General features: G+C 39.2%; 1 protein-coding gene across 1 annotated transcript in view; it reads left to right on the top strand.

Annotated features, from left to right (window-relative positions):
• The first annotated feature begins 220 nt into the window (after positions 1-220).
• Positions 221-12,397, top strand: part of dsb (debris buster) — a 455,386-nt gene continuing 443,209 nt past the window's right edge. Inside the window, exon 1 of the mRNA XM_067134853.2 lies at positions 221-421. The gene's annotated coding sequence lies outside the window, so the exon portion shown is untranslated. The remainder of the gene's footprint in view (positions 422-12,397) is intronic.

Here is a 12,397-nt window from a genome sequence, read left to right on the forward strand (position 1 = left end):
ACACATACATACACACACACATATATACACATACTCACACACACAACCTAATATATATGCTGTTAATGTTCACGGCCATGACGTCCATCGCACTTTGCACGCCCAGAACCAATCACAGATCAGATTTGACGGCGAAGAAGTGGGGGGGTAGTTTGTGTGTGTTCATGTCAAAACCAAGGCGCCAGTAATTTTCTCCCTTTGTTTTAATCTCACTCCGGCACTAGTGTGTGTCTCAGTGTGTGATTAAGCAACTTGGATCTTTCTGACTGTTAGCTATATGGAGGTTTAACATTAATTTAATTAATTAACTGTGATTTGTGAAACTTGTTATAAATAAGCTAACTTCGTAAAGCAGGAAACGAACAATGTGTGGTGTGTTGTGACTTTCGAAGAATATTGGATATATTCCCTCATTTCAACCGTAAGTATATTATGAATTTGTATATATTATTTACCAAGTTAACAAGTTACAAAATTTTCACCAGTGTGCTGTCTTAAGGGGATTGTTAGATACCGATAGTTCAACAACCGAATTCATATTTTGGCCACATTCCCACAGTAGAATTACGCTTTAAAAAGGAACTGAGACCTACAGAGGCTCTATTATGACAATACTTACACAAAATTCCTGATCCTAACTTTCGAACCTGCTCAACAGTATTCTCTTGAAACTATATGGCAGACGTGATTAAGCATAATTGCTTATTGCATATCTGGCCATACCATAAACAGATTCAGAATCAAAATTTTGATAACACATCTACGTCTTATTAATCATTTAAATATCAAATTTCCATACATTTCGCGAACAGAAATATATTATTTCAAAATGGAGGAAGACTCCGTCATCCTCTAAGGTACGTTGAATTCCACGGAATAAATACAAGACGCACTTTCCTAGAGTCCCTGAGATTCCGATTATGAGAACAATCTATTATTGATTATTTATATTCGGTGACACTGGATTTATCCTTGATATTATTATTCGTTGTAACTAATACGAATATTAAGTAACAGTCTGTTGCGAACCAGACTGATTTATTTCTCCATTAGGCCTACAGATCGGTGCAAATTTACATATGCAAACATTTTCCTGTAAATGTTCCTGAGATGCGAAGAAGAAACTATAGATTAAATGAAAGTAGAAATGAATTACAGGAGAGATGTTAGTAATTTTAGGATTCTTAAAGTGAAATTTAAGGAGTGAGAAACCAAGTTCCAAAGTACTCCAAGTGTACTGAATATCAGACTGCTTTGCACCCGTATTGCGTGAATTGTTGTGCATCTCTCAACAACAACTTCTCAGATGTCTTCTATTTTTAATAGACTATTATGTGTTTTTTCCACCTACTCAGTATAACGTTTAGGGCTGTTACTGTCATCCTCGGAAGATCGGGTTCGATTATGGCGAATTAAAACTTAAAACTGTTTTATGTTACTTCATTGGAAATAGGCATGTCGTTCATTTTCCATGGAGTGTACCTCAAGGGAACCTCGCCATGTTAGATGACTCTATAAACGCAGAATGATTTTACAACGAATACTTAGCTTTTATTGCATGTACAATTTCCTTTTAAGTTCTCTTAAGTTTTCTGATAAAATCCATTAACGTATCCGGTATCAACATAAAATTCACAAAATATTGTGTAGACTATAAAAACTATCACAGGTCGCTAACGTATATGATAAATAATTTCAAATCACCTTATGGATGTTCGAAGATAGCGCTTTTTATCCGGGATGAAGAGAGAGCTACCATCTGCCGAAGATTTTAACGTGCGACTTGGAATGCTGAACGTTACTTTTAAAACTTACACTTACAACGGTGGAATTTGCCACGTAGCACACCTAACATCTGTACAGCGCCCATGAAAATGAATCCCTGACTCCACAGACAAACATTGGGTCATGGATTCTTCGTGGATTATTCTGCTTCGTCTCATATTTCAAACAAATGAATCAATTCATCCACCTGCATCCAATCCATTTATAAGCTTCCTTCTTTGAATCTACTGGCTGCTCGACAAATTCCCATTTACTGTACACTTAGTTTTAAAAGTTACACCATTAAAGTGACCAGTTGGTTCTGTGAAATGATCTCTCAAATATGTAATACACCCCTCAATTACACTGAGCTTCAAAAGAAGCTGTAGTAGTCAGGAATCTCTTTCGCTAGGTTTTGAAACGTAGCTGCATCCACAGAAGTAATTTCTAATCGCTTTTATTCAAATTTTACTCGGCTAAGTTGCGTCTTCTGTATTCATTTGGAATACTTCCAACGACGTGATCTTTGTACTATTAGCAGAAAAGTGGTCAAATTTTAACTGGCAAAACCATTCATAGGATTTGAGTCTTGAGTATCAAGCCTTGTGAACAATTCTCAGCCGCTTTATTTTACTCATACTAGCCCCTTAGTGTACGGGTAACGTGTCTGTATCTTACCAGTAATCCCTGGACCCGATTTCTGGTCAATCCTGATGTTTTAATTATGGAATGGGGGCTGAAACGCGGTTCCTCAGCCTGCTGAGTTATTCGATAAGAGAGGTAGTGGCCTGGCCACGAAATAAAGCAATACGGATGGGAATGTTGTCACGCTGACCACGTGACACTCCAAGATCCGCAGGCCATCTAGCTAGGCAGCAGCCTACTTGGTAGATCGATGCCTTTAATAGACTGATATGATACGGGATTGGATTTGTTTATTTCGCTTTAATTTTTTCCGTGAAGAATTGAAACCTGGGACCTATTATAACGCAAATATACCGAAAATAATCACTAAAGATATCAGAAATCGGTCTACATATATTAAACAGCCAAATGGTTAAAGCAAACTTAACAGCCATTTCATGCTATTTGATAGAAAAACCATTCCTTCTCGAGAGTCTTTGTCCTGTTTCCAGTCATTCCACCGGGTCAGGAATGGAATGAATGAAGCCTCCATCCAGCGGCGAGGATAGAAATTGTGCCGGCTGCCGAAGCCTGTCCCACTCCCCTGGGACAATGATTAATTGCTGCAAGATGAAATGTTATTGGAGTGTTGCTGGAATGAAAGATAATAGGGAAAGAAACGGAGTACCCGGAGAAAAACCTGTTCTGCCTCCGCTTTGTCTAGCACAAATCTCATATGGAGTGTATTTGAACCACGGAACCCAGCGGTGAGAGGCCGGGGCGCTGCCACCTGAGCCACGGAAGCTTTTACTAATAATAACAAAAAGAAATAATAGGTTTGTTATAGTCACAATTACAACGTTTACGGTTTTAGAAGACACCGAGGTGCCGGAATTTTGTTCCGCACGAATTCTTTTACGTGCTGGTAAATCTACTGACACAGGACTGGCGTGTTCAAGCACCTTCAAATACCACCGGACTGAGCCGGTACTGAACCCGTAATGCTCCTACCATCTGAGCCACTCACCCTGGCTGTGAAGTAAAGTCATTACTTTCCTTTATTCGGCACGAACTGAAATAGAAATGGTTAGCTCCATGCCCAGCTTTCTGTGCCCTAATAGCTAGAATGGTACTCGTTTTGGTACAAGCTGAATAAGCCTGAGGACCGAGTTCCTCTCCGCAAGTAGATATCTATATTCTAAATATCTTGACTTCCCAAGGAGGTAACCAATCCACGAACTTTTGGGTGAAAAAAAGCACACCATCACCACTTTGGATGTCCGGTTCCTTGGTCCAGAGGCCCCCAGATTAGATTCCCGGCCAGTTCGGGGATTGTAATATTAAATGTCTCGGAGAGTGTATGTTTGTGCTGTTCCCAACACCGCTGCAAATCATACACCACACGCAATCCCATCCTCCACCATAAAAATAAGCCGTTGCCATACATGGTAGATGCCACCCTGATCGGAGGGTCTGCTTTACAAGGGCTACACCAGGCAAGTAAATAGCCACACGACATTTAAAAATAAATTTAAATACCTCGAATAGGCAATCTATTTCCTTTCCTTCTATGTTCACCGATAACCAGTGGTATTGTGCCTTACACAATAATTTATTTATCTGTTTTAATATTAGTTAGGATGAGCGAATAAAATAAGAGTGCATTTGAATATTTCGCGTGAGTGTGACTTGAAGGAGAGAATTTGAACTCGGCATAGCCTCCAGAACCACTCAAACTCGGCCCCTAACGGAGAAACAAGCAAGCGTGTAGTTGATATTATATCATAGCCAAGGGATCTCCAGTTTTACGTGTAATCCAAACCAGAGGGACGTGATTGCTGATTTCAAAAATACCACTTGCAATAACCGGGATTTGAACAACGATTCCCTTGGTGAAAAGCCGGTGACAATGCCACTCGATCATCGCGCCCATTGTGAGTTCACTATTGGAATGTCTTTGCTCTTGGCTACAAAGCTGGGTGGGCTTAAGATGTTCGTAAAGAAAGAATTTATTACTACTGAATTCAGAATGGGCACTGTCTTGAAGTCCACATTCATAGCCTACTGCAACTCTCCCTTCAGACACATCATTACAAGAAAGTGAATTCCATCTTTCTCAATAGAATGTGTTTATCACTGGTGATGTGTACGTATATCACAAACGTGTTGAGGTTAGACATGGTAATTCAGGGATCCAATTTTCGATGCACCATTCGGAAATTATTCTGGAGTAAGTAAGAAAATTCCATCAAATGCGCAATCTACGATGTTATCCTAAAGTTCTACATAAGAAGTTCCAACCAATCTTCTTAATTTAATGGGCGCACTAGGTTTCATATGAACGATTTACTAGAAGTCTAGTAGGTACTCAATCACATTTTATTGGATATGGCAGTTACGTTCCCTTCTTGATTATATCTACTTAAACGAATAAAATCAATAATAAGATAATCTTCATCTGAATATTAAAGTTATTGTTTTTCAAGTTTCACTAACAACAGGTATAAAATTCAAGTCCTTTAGAATTTTTCAACCGTGAAATTAGCAGCCTTTTGCCCCACTGTAGTACAGGGCTCGTCAATATTTAACTATCACACCGATCCAAGACACTGGCGACTAGTGCGCCATTGAAAAACCACTCAAGCACATGTGACAGTGCGCTTGGAGATATAATTACAACCACACAAGAGAAGAATGTAAGCGATGTGTTATATGTTCCACGCATTTAATATTTTATCAAACTTAATTTAATGCTCATAATTCACTTTCCGTGTATAGAAACCCTGTTATTATTACAATTGGCTTTACGTCACACCGACACAGATAGGTCTTATGGCGACGAAGGGATAGGAAGGGCCTAGGAGTGGGAAGGAAGCGACCGTGGCCTTAATTAAGCTACAGCCCCAGCATTTGCCTGATGTGAAATTGGGAAAAAACTGCAAACCATCTTCATAGCTGCCGACAGTGGGGTGCGAACCCACTATTTCCCGGATGCAAGCTCACAGACGTGCGCCCCTAACCACACGACTAACACGCCCGGTGATAGAAACCCTGCGGATACCCACAGTAAACATTATATCTATAGGTTAAATTGTTACTGAGAAAACCGCACCTGCGAGGAACATTTACAACACCATGTGCTCATTCGATTTTTGGGGTGACTGTATCTCCACATGTTATAAATTCCTGCCTGTGGCTTTTGATATCTTTATAATATTTGGAGACGTCGGAGTTCATCTTTCAGGATTTCTTTTACGTGCTAGTAAATTTACTGACACGAGGTTGTGTTTTCATAAACAATTATGCATAAAATTGCGGAAATATGCTATGAAATTACACGTGCAATGACAGACCCTACCTCATTATTCGTATTTTAAAATACAACCGTAAAAACCTCCGTGTCTCACACCTTGCATATCACTCAGGCGACGCTCAACAGAGGCTAGCATGAACAAAGGTGTAACATGTCCTTGAATATCTTTCTCGAAAACTCGACAAGCGATCAACAACCGTAAGAAGTCCACCGATAATAATAAATCACATTAATATATAGGAACACTTGAACGAAATGAAGTGAGGTAATTATACAAGAGATATTTCACCTACTCCTATTAGATCAGATTTGAAATGACACGTGTTACCTTTCAGATATCTTTATAGAGAGGAACACAGTTATTTTAGGCATATATTCACTGAATGAATTTTAAATAAGAATTGTAAAATTCGCTTTTTCTTAGGTAGTTTTGCTATATTTTATTATAATGCCTTTTAGACAAAATGACGCTATACTGAGAAACGTTATGATCTAGCTCGTGCACTGAAGTTACTCCTCGATTAAGAAAAGTACTAATTACGCTTAAACATAGGCCCCATAAATAACTTTACAATTTTATTTAGGAATGGCATTTTTTAATGAAGCCTTCTATGTGCACAAGGTACTTCGTTGTCGCTGGTTGAAGACTTTTGAATTCACTTCCAGCTGCTGTCAGAAACTCTAAACCAATTTCTGAATTTAAAACTGCATGAAAAAATTACTGACTTTTTATGTGACTCGTCACGTATGATATGATGTGCGATTGTTGTGTGTAGGCTATTAACATTATTATCTTACCACAACTAAGTAATATTAGTTTTATTATTATTGTACTTTTTAGTGTATATTTAAATAATATTAAGCGTTTACCTAATGTAGGCCTACTTAAAGTTTAATAAATATCACTGACCAGTACCATACGTGTTTTCCCTTTCAGTTATTATTATATCTCGGATTTTTAGGTGGTAATAGGTTAGAATGCAAAGTAATTTGATTTGTAGGAAGTGTCATGCAACCCGTTGTACCATAATGTAGAAAGAGTAGAATAAATTCAAGGAGTTCTAAAGGCTGTACCCCTAATATCTATGCAAAACTCATAGCATAACCGTTGTACAGTGGAGGGTATACTTGTTACTGGCTTAAGTAAGTTTGCGTTCTAACCTATCAGTACGTAATAATCCGGACTCTAGACTTATTATGTATTGTGTTCTATGTACGTAGTGTTAATATCACTCTCTGCGCCTTACTTGTCTTCCTTTTACGTCATTGCGAATTGTTCTTGCGTTTCATTATTATGTATTGTTTTCCATTTCTTTTTTACATTCATTCTTCAAATTTTTCTTTTGTTTGTTGAGCATTGCTTTCTTTTTTTCTTCACTGTAAGTTCTTCAAATCTTTTAACTTACTTATCTTTGAATTTATAATAGAATGTTTATATTTATTTTACTCCCTCCTGTGATTTACGTGGTTATGTGTAAGAGGGGGTCACTTTACCACAGCTGAAGATACAAATAAATAAATAAATAAATAAATAAATAAATAAATAAATAAATAAATAAAGAAACAGATAAACACAATTCCTTAAATCATTACCGCACAAAATCTTCATCCAAGTGTTGACTGATAAGATGCTATCATATGCATAAGTTATAGGAACCTTATCAAACTGGAAAAAGCATAACTAGTGCAGCTACAGTATAGTCTTCCGATGGATCGTGGTAGTCAAGTGGCATATTCAAAGGCTGTTCACCAAGAAAGCCGTGATTCAGATCCCGGCCAATGCACGTGGGATATCTAAAATAAAAACCACGTCCCTGTGGTAAAACTGCACGTGACTATAATCAAAACCCACGTCAAAACACATGTTAGTTCGCTTGCTCATAGTCATTCGAATAATAATACTGCTAGCCGAAACCAGATAACCGAGCGAGTAGGTACGAGGTTTAGACGACATAGCTGTCAGCTACGGGAGATAGTGAGCTCGAACCCCCACTGCCGGCAGCCATGAAGATGGGTATTCCATGGTTTCCCCATTTTCACACCAAGAAAATGCTAGGATTGTACCTTAAAATTATGGCCACGGTTGCTTCCTTCACAGTTCTACCCCTTTATTTTCCCATCATCACCATAAGACCTGTCTGTAACGATGCGACCTAAAAGAGACACTAGTAATCAAGATGACTAATTTGTAAGATCGTAAATCAGTCAGTGTGGCAAGTTTATAGTTATCTATGATGGTATCAGCAGAATTGCCTTAGTATCCCATGTTCCACGTCACAGCGCTTTGAATATGTGAATTATGAAATGTTCGCTCTAAGGTTAGGACGTAGCTATCATTTCTCATTACGTGCATTCACCTGGACCCGTCATTCATTTGTTTCTGAAGTCATCTCCAGTAGGTTGCGATCCGAGAAGTTGCCAAGTGGTATTATTATTATTATTATTATTATTATTATTATTATTATTAATATTTCTTAATCCGTTTATCCTCCAAAGTTGGTTTTCCCTCAGACTCAGCGAGCGATCCCACCTTTAACGCCTCAAGGGCGGTGTCCTGGGGCAGGAGACGTGGGGTCGCGGGATACAACTTGGGAGGAGGACCACTACCTCGTCCAGATGGTCTCATCTGCTGTGCTGAACAGGGGCCTGGTGGGGGGGGGGGGAAGTTTGGAACGGATAGACAACGAAGAGAGAAGGAAGCGGCCGTGGCCTGAAATTAGGTACCATCCCGGCTTTTGCCTGGAGGAGAAATGGGAAGCCACGGAAAACCTCTTCGAGGATGGCTGAGATGGGAATCGAACCTCCTTCTACTCAGTTGACCTCCCGAGGGAAGGACGTGGGTTCCATTCCCCGCCAGGAAGTAGGAAAATTTAAGAAACGAGATTCCAACTTATAAAGGTGCACATGGCCCTGAGGTTCATTCAGTCTACACTATAAATGAGTACCAGGTTCATTCCTAGGGGCAAAGGCGGCCATGCATACAGCTAACCACTCTACCCCACCAAGTGCCGAACTTAAGGACAACCCCGTCCCAGAGCCTTCATGGCCTGTACGGAGATGACTTTCATTTGTTTGCAATTCATTTGCAAGCTGCATGCGCGTCAATTTTGACGTTCTGTACCAGCTGGCAGACAAACGGATCTCAGCTTGGTGATCTACGACAGAGTTTTATTTTAACACCAAACGTGCCACCAGAGATCTTTTACACGAATGAACCTTATTCCGTCCTTCAAAAATCTGATTACCTCTGTTGGTTTAAACCCACGACCTTGGGATCTGGAGGCCAGGACTCTGCCACTGATCTGCAGAAATAAGCTAGTGCTTCCAATAAACTGAAGAAGAGCACATAGCATATGATCATGCAAGGCACTAGGAGACCTGAACAATGTAGAGCAAAATCATTTTTGCAGTACGTTAAAGCGTCAATTATGGTGAATGGAGGTCAAGATTGTGCTAAAAGGTACAATTTCGACAAGGAAGAGGACCACTCAGGGGGAAGTCATGTAGTAATCTTTCTTAATGAAGGCCGAAAACCTGCCAAGTAACCGACCTCGCAAAAAAAAAAAAAAAAAAAAAAAAAACACTATGTTATTAACAATATTTCCTTCATCCAACTCGCAGCCGCAGGGCCATCGAAAAAAAAGACACAATCACGAGTTGTGATTTGAGCGGGTTGGTTTCAAGTACATCAAGTCCTGTGAAGAAATACCGGAACAAGTGATTGTGGCCACCATTATGAGAATAGGATTACTACAACCAGTCAGATTCTAATTGATCGTAACTAGAAACATTCCTCCCTTAATTCTAAAATACCTACCGGGCTTGTCGTTGAACAGTCGGAGTTGATGCTTTAGATTCAGAGAGCCCCGGTTTGTTCCTCTTACTCGGGGTCTGACTGTTTAATTTTGTCTGAACACTTGTGTCAGAGTTCATATGTGTTGTATTTAACTAACTAGAAGTTTGAACTCAAGAATGAACATTGAAATCGTCAGGAGGATTGCACCGTAAGAGGAGTGATAGCCGAGTAACATTATCGTTAGCTTCTAACCATGGCTGTTATGGTTCAAGAGCAGGCAATGTATATACGATTTTGGAATGAAAACTTATGTCTCTGCGGCTCATAATCTACGCATAACTGTGACTACAATATCAACGGTCAAGTAAACTACAAGCCTACTTTATTTTGTACCAAGTAGTGCGTAATCTACTGTGGAACAAATACATACAACTTAAGGGTCAGGGAAAGTATTCGATATAGTTCTGAAACCTGGCCAGTGACAAAGAAGGATCAAATTAGGTAGGTTCCATCAACAACCGCAACAAATGTAACTGGAAACTCTAAATGTGGTAAAGGAGCACTTAGAATTTTATCTATACTATATGTACTATTACAAAGCATGTACAAAGTTGGCGTTACAGTTGAAGATCGAGGCTTCAGTATACTTTCGATAATACTGGTGAGAAATTAGCTAGAGAGATCTGTTGCTCACGGATTTATAGAACGTTCAGGCTCTTATTGTAACATAAAAATTAGAAATATAATAACCTCATAAAACCACCATAAATTGCTCAATACTGTTAGTACAAATACAGCCTATATTCAGTCTTTTATTTGACATTAAAATACGTAACATCCGTGCATTTCTACCATCAAAACAATAATGAAGAGATGGCAGTAAGTTGTCAACAAAGTTAAAATGAACTACCTTAGCAGTTTTCCCTAAATCGTTAAAACATTCCAATGTAATTGGAATCATCATGTGCATATTCGCAAATCGTTCCTCTCATAAATTAGTTCGACTCAGAAGTTTAACGCAGAAAGGAGTGGCCTATAGGCAAAAATGCAAGTATCAAATATATCAAGTAGTTTGTTCAACGACTGTTTTGCTATACGATTTGCACAGATATTTGGCCACGGCCTGCTGTAACTCCTAATACTTATAATACTTTCCCCAAACAACAGAGAAAATTCCTATTCCCAGTTGTAACAATATATTTCAAGCATACGAATTCACAAACTCTGTTGCTATAAATTTGGGAAGCATAAATAGTCATGTTTGAGGCTTCACGTGGCACTACAATTATAGTATACATTATACAGATATGTACCGTTTAACAGAAACGATATAAAGAAAAATGTTACCCAACTTCTACGTGAAAATTTGCATGGCAATGAGAGAATGAAATTTTACAGTGTCGAGTATCAGATGTGTGTGCTCCAGGCCTCGCCTATGGGCTTGCACAGCGGGTTGCATATTCAACATTGTTACAGGCGTTCACTGCGGCTGGTGATCTGTGAAGCAACACGAGTAAAAGAGTTTCAAAGAAGAAAACGTTGTTGTTGTTGTTGTTGTTGTTGTTTTGGCTGAATATTTGTTGTGGTGGTGGCGGTGATGGTGGTGGTGGCGGTGATGGTGGTGGTGGAGGTGGTAGTAGTGGGGGTGGTGGTTCATTTGGGGCTAGACTCGTATATCTATGCTGGCCATATAACTGGGTTATTGTTCACCTCCGTAGTTGACGGTTAGTGATTTTTCAGCACCTGTACTCGAAGGCTCGGTTTCGATTTCCGGAAATGCCAGAAATTTAAGATTGGCAGCAATGTGCTAAACAAATGCATGCAACTCACCTCCATTGGGAGTGTGCCTGAAAAGGGCTGCATCATCTCGGGTCGAAGACAACAATGTTAACTTTTACCTGTGTTATTATAATGTACAGTCGCTCAAAAAAGAATGATTGCATGGTACTCTATTTCTTCACAGGTACACATTTTCTCACAAATAATGAACCTACAGATATACTGTAGTGTTGTAAATATCCACAGCGTTTGTATCTACGTGGGAACAAAATGACTTAGGAGTGATGTTTGACAGTAAATTGTTATTTGGCCCCCATATACAAAAGATAGCCGCGCGAGCAATGTCACTTCTCGGTTTGTTGTATAGATTTTCTGACATCACCGACATCCACGCCCTCCGAGCCTACTATGTATCTTGCATCCTACCGATTATTGAATTCGCGTCTCCCATTTGGTCTACCTCTTCACCCACTAATCTGAATCATATTGACCGCGTGCAGTCATTCTTCTGTGCCATTGCTAGAGCCAGAGTATCTGATTGTCGAAACTTGAGCAGTAATCAGATACTAGACAAGTTAAACCTTCACCCGTTATCTAGTCCCAGGAATGTAGCCGACCTTAGATTCCTATATAACGCTGTTAACGGTTTATTTCGTTCTCCTGAACCTGCATCCTTCTTTTCCTTACATGTTCCAACTCGCAAAACCAGGATTAATCCGCCCCTTCATACTCCGTATTCCCGCCTCTCTCTCGTTCAAAGAAGTTTATTTATCCGCATACCAACCCTCCTTAACTCTTTATCTTCTGACAGGAACTTGAACGTTTTTTCTTCGTATGCCTCCTTTAATCGATTCTTCCTTAACTTAACCTAGTTCATTTTCTTCTTATTCCTTTTTTCTCTTCTCATTGCTGTCCTCTCTTTTGTACACAATATAATATTTATTTTTTACTGTACTACACCATTACTTAATGATATTTTAATAATAATTAAAATTAAGCCTGGTGACATTTTTAATGCGAGGAACATAGAATACAATGCTCACATTAGTTTTTGAGCGAATGTACATCATGAAAGTGTTTAACTGATAAGGAATCAGTCGTTCCCTAACAAAAGGGCACCA

This window comes from Anabrus simplex, chromosome 1 (genome assembly GCF_040414725.1).
Source record: "Anabrus simplex isolate iqAnaSimp1 chromosome 1, ASM4041472v1, whole genome shotgun sequence".
Lineage (NCBI taxonomy): Eukaryota > Metazoa > Arthropoda > Insecta > Orthoptera > Tettigoniidae > Anabrus > Anabrus simplex.